The sequence below is a fragment of the Pongo abelii genome, chromosome 8 (assembly GCF_028885655.2).
Source record: "Pongo abelii isolate AG06213 chromosome 8, NHGRI_mPonAbe1-v2.0_pri, whole genome shotgun sequence".
Lineage (NCBI taxonomy): Eukaryota > Metazoa > Chordata > Mammalia > Primates > Hominidae > Pongo > Pongo abelii.
In genome coordinates this window covers 97,175,216-97,184,852 of record NC_071993.2, presented here as the reverse complement: position 1 = coordinate 97,184,852, position 9,637 = coordinate 97,175,216, and positions in this window count along the sequence as shown.

Sequence of the window (9,637 nt, the reverse complement as noted above, 5' to 3'; positions counted from 1 at the left end):
AGCCTCTCTCTTCAATTTTCTTTTTGTCAAGTGGAAGATACAGACAAGTAGAGACAATTTTACCATGCAGAGGAAGAAGTGCTATGTGAGCACAAGAGAGAGGCACTTAGGAGGACATGGAAGCTTTCCCAGACAGAGTTACAAATAATCTGAGACAGAAAGTATGAGTTAACCAGAACATCAAGAGAAGGAAGAATGAAGAAAGTGTTCTATGCAAAGTGAACAAAATGACAAAGACTGAAAGAGAATTCTCAGCAGGGTTTCCTTTAAACTGCAAGTGGTTAAATAAAACTGGAGAATGATTGGAAGATAAGAAAATTCTGACCTAGAGTATCTATACTTGGACGGGAGGTGTTAGGTCTGTTCACTAAGCTATTGTTGCATGACTTTAGTTTTCCATTCTAAACAAATGAGAATGTTTTGTGCTCCTTGGTTATTGCCCTAAAACCTTAGGAATTGTATCCCATAGATCATAGGGTGCCACAGTTATATGATTCAAACATTTCCATGTCTATTTCTTGTGTTTAAGATGGCTGCTTTCTACTTGAGGTTTAAACATAGATTCTCTACATCTAATAATTTACAGCAAATATATAAGTAAACACTGTACCTCCAATTAATTATCTCCTTTCAGCTACTTTCCCAATTGTTCACCCAAGGCATTGGATATACCCTAGGTCTTGACTCTTTTCCTGTGCACGACTCCATCATATAGGTAGGCAAAGTGCAATCAGTGGTTTTCTGAGAAAGTGATTGTCAATAAAACATATTATTGATAACCCCTGAGCAGCTGACTATTGCCAGAAACAAATGACTGTCATTTGTATTATAAATCTATATTATAAAAGCAACTGCAATAGATCAGTTCTCTCAGCAAGTCTTAAATTTTGGGCTTGAGAGAGAATAACAGTTGTATTCAAATGACCGCAGCATTTTTCAATGAGTATTTATGGCAGAATTGAGAAAAGCAATGTTATTCAGAATCCTTCTGCTTACACTGGTCATCCATACAGATGGAGTTCATTCAGGTATAAGCATGCAAGAAAAGCTTTCTTTCTTTCTGTGTGTACCTCTCCTATCTTCTAATCAACAAGTTCAAAAGAGTTCTCTTTGGAGCAGCATATTAGCTGGAGCAATAATTTCTCCTTCATTTATCCCCAAAGCCTCCTTTAATAACCTTGAGTTAAAGAGCAGAAGACAATTCACAGAAGGGGAAGCAGATGTTATTAATGACTCATTCAGGGTAGCACAACAAGTTAGTGTTGAAGCCAAAAATAGAGCAAACTCACCAGGGTTGCTAGTTGAACAGCAATTACATTTGTCCAGAATTTGGTACTTTGTACTCTGATTTGTTATCTGCACATATTCTCAGAATGTGTATTGTTTTCCTTTGGTTGGAGAAGTCAATTGTCTTGAAGAATAAAATACGTATAATAATATTGACTATTATACTTTACCAAAGGTATACCTATACTATTTTAGTATACTAAAAGGTATACTATGTATCTTTTGTGCTAGGCACTGTGTGAAGCTCTTTACATGCACTATACAATTTAATTCTCACCATTTAATATTTGTGATGTAGATATTATTACCTTTATTTTACAAATGAACTGATTGCTGCATAGAGTGGTTGAATAACTTTGCTAAGGTCACACAGCTAATAATTATTGGGGCCAGAAGTGCAGAGACATGCCAATCTTTTTCATGGCTTTATCCCCAGTGCTTGGCACATGGTAGGCATTGTTTAAATATATTTTAATAAATAGCCAGGAGCTATAGCAATTGGAAATCATTTTGGTACAATGGGCAGGTTTATGCCATACTGCAGTCTGTTCAGAATCCACTTGTTCTCATCTTTTCCAATGAGTACATTGAGCTTCAGCACCATATTCTCTTCTTCCCATTCAGCTCATAGTCCTCTTTCTGATGGCTGCTTTCATTATCTCTCTGCCTACTTTGGGGAGCTCATGTTATAGTTACCTACCATTCCTTCTCTTGTCTGATCCCTATTTTTTTCTGTGTTTCCTTCCCCAAGGTCATTTGGCATGCCTTATTCTTTTCATCTATTAGAACACAGACTTTTGAGACAAATGGTCCCAAGTTTGAGTCCAACCCAACTGTATTCTGGCTGTTCAAACATTTCCATGTATATTTCTTGTGTTTAAGATGGCTGCATAACTTTGAGCAAGTTATTTAATCTCTCTCATCTACAATTTTTAATTCACAAATACAAAATCAAAGAAACCCGCAAAATTCTTTTTTTATTTTTTGCAAATGTGTAGCAAGTGTTTTGGTGACAAAATTTGATATGAAGCCATTTTTGCTGCTGTTTTTTTTTTAAATCTCACTTTGACAACTTTTATATTTCGGTGCAAATATTTTTTTATTTGCCTCCGAAATGCTACACCAGACCCTACTTGGTTACAGAACATGCTGTATATGCACCTTATTATCTTTAAAAATTCAAAAAATTCTGAATCCTGGAATACATCTGCCTCCAAGGGTTTTGAATAAGGGAATGCATATCTGTAATACTTTTTTCTTGGAGTTGTGGGGACTAGAAATAAACTACATAACTTGTCTAATATGTGGGCACATGGTAGGCATGCAGTTGGCCCTAAATTCCAAAAAATGTCTTTTAAATTCACATATCTGTTTTCAACATAAGAGGAAGAACTCAAAGGGGATTATGAAAGTGCAATGAGGCAGAGAGACAAAACGTCCTAAATTGCAACTTAAAAAATCATTATTCTATGAATTATTTTTAGTTCACTCATACTATTGTTACGTTTCTGTAAGTTGATGTCATTATTCATGCCTACTCAAAATCTAAAAATTATTTCCAGACTTGATCTGATACCTGTCTACCTCTTAAGACACTATTTGGGTATGGAGAAAATATTGATGGGGAAGTGATGTGTTTTAATTAGACTTGAATTCTCTGCTCTGGGAAATCTCTGTATAGAAGCCAGGCTTGCTTTAAGCATAACTCAATACTTTGAAGCAGAAAGTTAAGTGCTACAGCTCATCTGGAAGAAATTACACATAATAGCATCAAGTTCACCACCACTAATAGGAAATATAGTGTCCTCAGGTGGATGATAAAATGGGGTAAATGCAAGTACATGCTCTGTCTTGAAATAATTGCAGTGGCTATGCATTATGCATTGTGAGGTTTTAAAAGAGGAATAAGAAAACTTTATTACTAGTGTTATGGGAATGAAGTATAAAAGGAACTGCTGCAGAAAGTGCCATAGCTATCTGTGACAAAATGTGGTCAAAATGGCGTCTCTCTCTCTCTCTCTCTCTCTCTCTCCTCCCTCCCCACCCCCCACTGCCTCTCTCTTTTTGAAAAACAACCAGAACTATCCTTGGAGGAGCGAATTTATTCTAGCCACAAAATAATTGCTATAACAGCCCACCCAATGTTTCTGTGTATTATCTTCCCACTTGGTCCTGAGTCTCAGATCAGAGACTTTATCCTGACAATAAAACACTGGTAAGCCTATACCGATTGCTTTTTTTTGGTACCCAGTGTTGTGCTAGAAACTGGAACAAGGCGTTCACCAAAGATAAAAACTTATTAGTAGGATAATTTCCACCTCTGATGAAAACCCAAAGTCAATTATACCTAGGCAGTGTTTCCCTTCTATAAAACCTGGAGTCAGTCTCTTTTCCAGTCTCAGAGAAATAACTCAATTTCCAGTAGTATATAAGGGAAACTTCTGCAAAACACCTACATAGTCAAGATACTTGTTGCTTGAAGCAGACCATTAGAGCCACGATTCAAATCTGTAATTTTGGAGGAAAAAATACCTCACTAGGTCTTCCTATATTTAGTCAATCAAAAAGAAATTAAAGATTAAATGAAGCTAATTAATATATCCATCTTAATCATTTCACATTGTATACATATATCAGAACATCACATTATATCTCATGAGTATATACAATTATGATTTGTCAATTAAAATAATATTTATAATTTTTTTTGAAATTGAAGATAATGTTTCCTATTAATGTGTCCATTCCAAGCATAGCAGTGACATTTCCAACATCTAATTTTTATTTTGGCCTTTCAAGTAATGTTACCTAAAAACAACTTATCCTGAATGTCTGACTAGAAGGAAGTAATTCAATGAGTTAAAAATAATAAAGATAGCAAAATTGTTTTAACATATGGTAAGCTAGATAGAGATAAGCAAAAGATAATATTCTATTTTCTGGTTTCTGTAAGCACCTTGGGAGAAAAACTAATATCTCTTTCCTCAACACCAATTGTTGAAAGTTATCTCTTTTTTCCCCTCAGACCTTCTCTTTGTAACCTGTAAGATCTGCTATTAACTGAGTTGTGTCTCCCTCCCAATTCACATGTTGAAGCCCTAACCCCTAATATGATGGTATTTGAAGATGGGGCCTTGGGAGATTATTAGATTTGGGTAAGGTCATGAAAGCTTCACCCTCATGACAAAATTAGTGCCCTTACAAGAAGAGATACCAGAGAGTTTTCTCTCTCTCTCTCTCCCACACCTACTGCCATGTGAGGAAACAGTGAAAAGGTGGCTATCAACAAGCCAGGAAAAGAGCCCTCACCAGACACTAATTATACTGGTATCTTAACCTCGGACTCCCGGCCTCCAGAACTGTTAAGAAAATAAATTTTTTTTTTATTTAAGCCACACCATTTATGGTATTTTATTATGGCAGCCAAGCAGACAAAGACAAGGTCTAAACGGGTGAAATCTGAAATTTAATCCGTTCACAAGGACACCTAGACCAGGACTACTGGATTGTGTTATTTTAAATTTCTGGAAAAATTGCTTGAATTGTTGAGCAAATATGGACACTTTTTTGTACACAGAGAGAGTAACACTATGTTAAATTTAACCAGCTGAGTTACTTCTTGGGAAATCTAGTGATTAACATATATTTGCTCTGAAGATGCCCTCAAAAGATAATGACATCTTAAAATAGGAATATTTTATGTGTATATTTAAGGTATATGTAGATATAACTTAAAAGCAGGAACAAAGATCACATGATCATAGAACGTCAGAATGTCACAATTAGAAAGAGCCTTTATATTTGTTGACCTACACTCCGTGAAGTCCAGATTTCCTGGGGAGAGATTTGGGAGTTTTAATTGACTCAGGATCAATCTTGTGAGATAAAGCTTCCCCATCACAGCTTTAATCAGACTGATAGTGGATTAATGTCTTTTATATACTGGGACTCCACAATACCTAATTTGAAGAAAGGTTTCTTGAACCCATTGGTCTACTTCAGCCTTTCATTTTGCTAATGGGGAAAATGAATTCCTTAAATTAAAGGAGTCACCTTCTTCTTTCTTCAGTCCATGTAAGATTTATATAGTTCCCTTAAGATTCCCTGAAGAGACTGGCCTTCCTGTTAACTTTAGCATCACTACAATGCCGTAATCTTCCTCCTAGCCCCATGTTGGCTCCTTCCCTTCTCATCAATAGCCTATTGTCTTGTAAATGACATTAACTCAAGCGAATCTCCTCTATGCCTACTCTAGGCAAGAAGTATAGCCTAAGCCAGAGGTCAGCAAACTATAACCTGTGGCCAAATATGGCTCACCCCCCTATATTTTGTAAATAAAGTTTTATTGGAACACAGCCACCCTCCTTTGTTTATGCATTGTCTATGTCTGCTTTCATGCTACAGAGCCAGAGCTTAGTAGTTTTCATATAGAACATGCAGCTCACAAAGCCTAACATATTTGCTATTTGGCCCTTTATAGGAAGTTTTCCAGCTCCTGGCCCGAACTATCATCAAGACTATTCTGCCTACTGATTACCTAGAATTGAAAGCCACAATTTTGGATAGATTTGAATCTGATATTTTTTTTTCTTTCTTTGCTATGTCCTTGGTTAGGTGATAGCTTTTTCACCAGTGGAAGTGGGTCACTGTACATCTGAGCAACATTTGGAATCTTTCGGAAAGCACTAAAAACCTCTTACAGATGTTTTACTTTTTGTTATGTCCAATTTCTTTGATTTTTAGTCAGCTGTTCAACATTTGGATAATTAGTTTCCGAGTGTTGTGGTCTCTTTTTTTCTTGGATATATTGTTTGTCAAGTAGTCTGAAAGGAAAATTTGTCATTGTGATAATTTCATACTTTTTTGTTAGTCTATTATGACTTAGAGTTATTTGTACCAGGCTTTTTACCCATATCTCACTGTTTTGTAGGAATAGAGACAAATCTATTTCCGCTGACCCTGTACTAATGAGTTGAACTTAACCAACAAGGACAGTGTGTGACATAAAGGAAGTGAGAGGCAGGAGGATGTAGTGGTATGAACAAGGGATTGAGAGTCAAACAGATACAATTAGAATTCCAGCTCTAACATTTACAAGTTGCATATTTTGGGACAAATTATGTAGCTTCCCAAGCCTCTGTTCCTTCATCTGTAAAACTGAAGTTATAGTTCCTACCTTGTGGTGGTATTGTAATGATTAAATGGGATCATGTATAAGAGCTTCTTCCCCAGTATTTGGCACAGAGGAGATATTTACAACATTTAATTACCCTCCCTTTCTTTACTTCCTCCCACTTCTATCTATCAGGACTATTTAGTTAACCTACTAACATTTTAGAATATAAAAATTCATCGTTATTCGGTGATTGTAAATAAGTGAAATAGTTGTTGGTATAAAAAGTGAGTATATCTAATTTGGGAAAATAAATAAATTGACCATCACTAAAGCCCTTTTATTAATCTTGACAAAGCTCAGAATATTCCCTTCAGCCAATAAGTGAGTCTGGTTATGAATCCCAGGTCAACCATGATATAAGTCACATTCTGTGCAAATGTTATTTAGAATTGTGTTCCACATGTGTAAATTGAGCTGGGGAATTGAGACAGTATGTGTGTTCTTGAAAAAGACTAAAATGTGTGACTTAATACCTCAGTATTTCAGGTGAGTGTGTTTTTTAATCTAGGTGTCACAGAATAATTATCTTCTATTTCCATCGGGTCATTCATAGCCCTCATGGCTTAATTGATTAGATAATTCTGAATTAAGTATAATTTGAGCTTACTGTTTATGACCTACAAATCACGTGGACATTATACCTTATTAGCTTCATCAGAATCACCACTTTCTTCCTCCATAAAAAGCTCATTCATTATGAGCCATTCCTAAGAGGGAGAGAGAGAGAAAGAGGAAGAGAGAGAAAACAATCTGTATAGGCACTGGCCTGATTCTCATAGCAGCTTTTCCGTATTGCTATTCTAATGCAGAATTTGTGCTTCCACGGTGATCCACCAACATTTAAGCAATTTTAACTCTACTTTGGGGACCTGGGTCTTAGTATAGATGTAGTAAAAGAGTACTTTGTTTAAAAGGCACAAATAAAGCCAGTGCTTATTTGGGTTTGATAAGTGTGGCTGTGTGTTCTATGAGTTACATTTGTTATAAGGAATAACATTCAAAAGATGCCTTATTATTTGTCCAAACTAAATAACACTGAAAGCTTAATGAATTTTTGGTTATCAATATAAAATAATGGGTAAAATTAAAAGATATACATGACAATATTTCTAAAATTATATGCCTTTTATGTTTACAATGTTTCCTGAATTATATGTCATTTGCCTCATTTTTGGTATACATTCTTTGAAGTTGTTTTTGGTGCAAAGATCCTGTTTAGTTGTATGTGGACCATCAGAGGTCTTGTGTGACTAGGAGAATGGCTGGGGCCAATTTTGCAGGTCCCTGCCCTACAGATGCAATAATAACACATGTGAATCTGTTCTTTGAATGGACTCCATCTTAGCAGCCCTAAGTGGAGCTGCTAGATAGTGAAACTCTCTATTGAGTGTCAATCAGTATAGCATGCAGAAAGTGGAATTGACAATTGCCTTCTGTCTAGGAAACATTTGATACTCACCTTCAGCAGGCTTCATTAGTTGTATAGTACAACCATTATTTGAGGCTCAATTATACCCCAGAAAATCAGCCAATGCCTTGTCACTGAGGTCAGTGGATAGTGTTTCTAGGTTTTTTACAGCAGGTACCCAAACTTCTGGTGTTTAGTAATTAATTTGGACTTCCCACCTCTGCTCTTTTTCCCTGCTTAGCTATTCAGGTATGTCTTATGCTACCTGATGCCACAGTGAACTTAGTTGTACCTTGTATCAGTTAAATTGTGCTTTGCTTTTCAAAATCCATTAAAGAGTTGCTAATTTGTGGCAGTGTTTCTCTGATTGGACCCAGGGGCAAGACAGTGAAATTTCAAGGAGACACAGAGACTAGAGCTGGTTATTTACAACTACATTATCTCATCTCTTTTTCTGGGTGTCAGGGGGTCTAGAGGAGTAGGTAGGTTTGGCAAGTAAGTAGGTAGCTTAGCTAGGTAATTAGGTACAGTTTCACACATCCACACAGTTTATATGTACAGTTGACTGGTAATTAGCTGAGGTACTAAAGAGGTAACCAGAGGTTGAATTCAAAAGAAAAATTGTATCTTCTTCCTTAAAAAAGGCTTCTAACTATTATCATAACAATCCAGTTAAGCAGAGAAAGTATACTATGCTTTCTTCTCTTGGAGATTCATTTATTGTTAAACTATTATTGTGGTTGTTGCAGAGATTTTACAAGGAACAAAGTCACTGCAGATCCACACTATGTTACGATCCAAATGTTTCTTCCAACTATTCCCTTCAAGTATATATTTATCTGCCTGTAAGTGAATACCCCATCTTGACATGCACTTCACAATGCAACATTTCAAGGTTTGTTTTTCCACAGGTCAATGCTAAAACTTTCACAACCAAATGTGAAATAAGAAATGTAGAATATGAACACACTTATGTGCTAATTTTGAATAATAGGCCAAACTGTTAGAGGTAGTTATTTATGAATAGTAGAATTATAGTTAAAATTTATTTTTCTTATACTTTTCAAGGCTTTACCAACTTTCAAAATGGCTACTTACTACATTTTTGAATCAAAAAGTATAAATATTATTTATAAGAGGAAATCTAATTATAGACCTGGTATTGCTGTTCTGGAACTCTAAGGAAATTGCTATTTTCCAGAGTGAGGTAGTCCATTACTAATGCAAGAATGAATTATAAAGAAATGAATCCATGTAAAATAACAGTTTCAAGAAAAACAATTATTTTAGATTTTTCATCGTTTACTAAACTTAAGTTTTTCATGCTTTCAGTTGAAATTATTTAATCGCCAAATACTTTGTAGGGTGGAAAAAGTGAGTTTCACAATGCATGCCTAATCTAATAGGTTGATCAATAATGTGTGAAGCAATCCCTGAGATGGCTCCCAACAATTCTCACCTTCTAGTTTCACATCCTTACATAATCCCCTCCCTTTGAATGAGGCCTAGACCTGGTAACTCACTTCTAACAAATAAAATATGGCAGAAGTGATGGAATGTCACTTTGAGGTTAAGCTATAATAAGGCTGTGAACTCCTCTCTTTCCCTCTTACTCTCCCCTCCGTCTTATTTACTATTTCTAAGGAAAGTCAAGAACCATGTTGTGAGCTCCTCTATGGCAAGGTCCAAGTGATAAAGACCTCATGTCTCTGGCCAACAGCCAATGAAGATTTTAGGTCTGCTAACAGCCACATGAATGAGCTTAG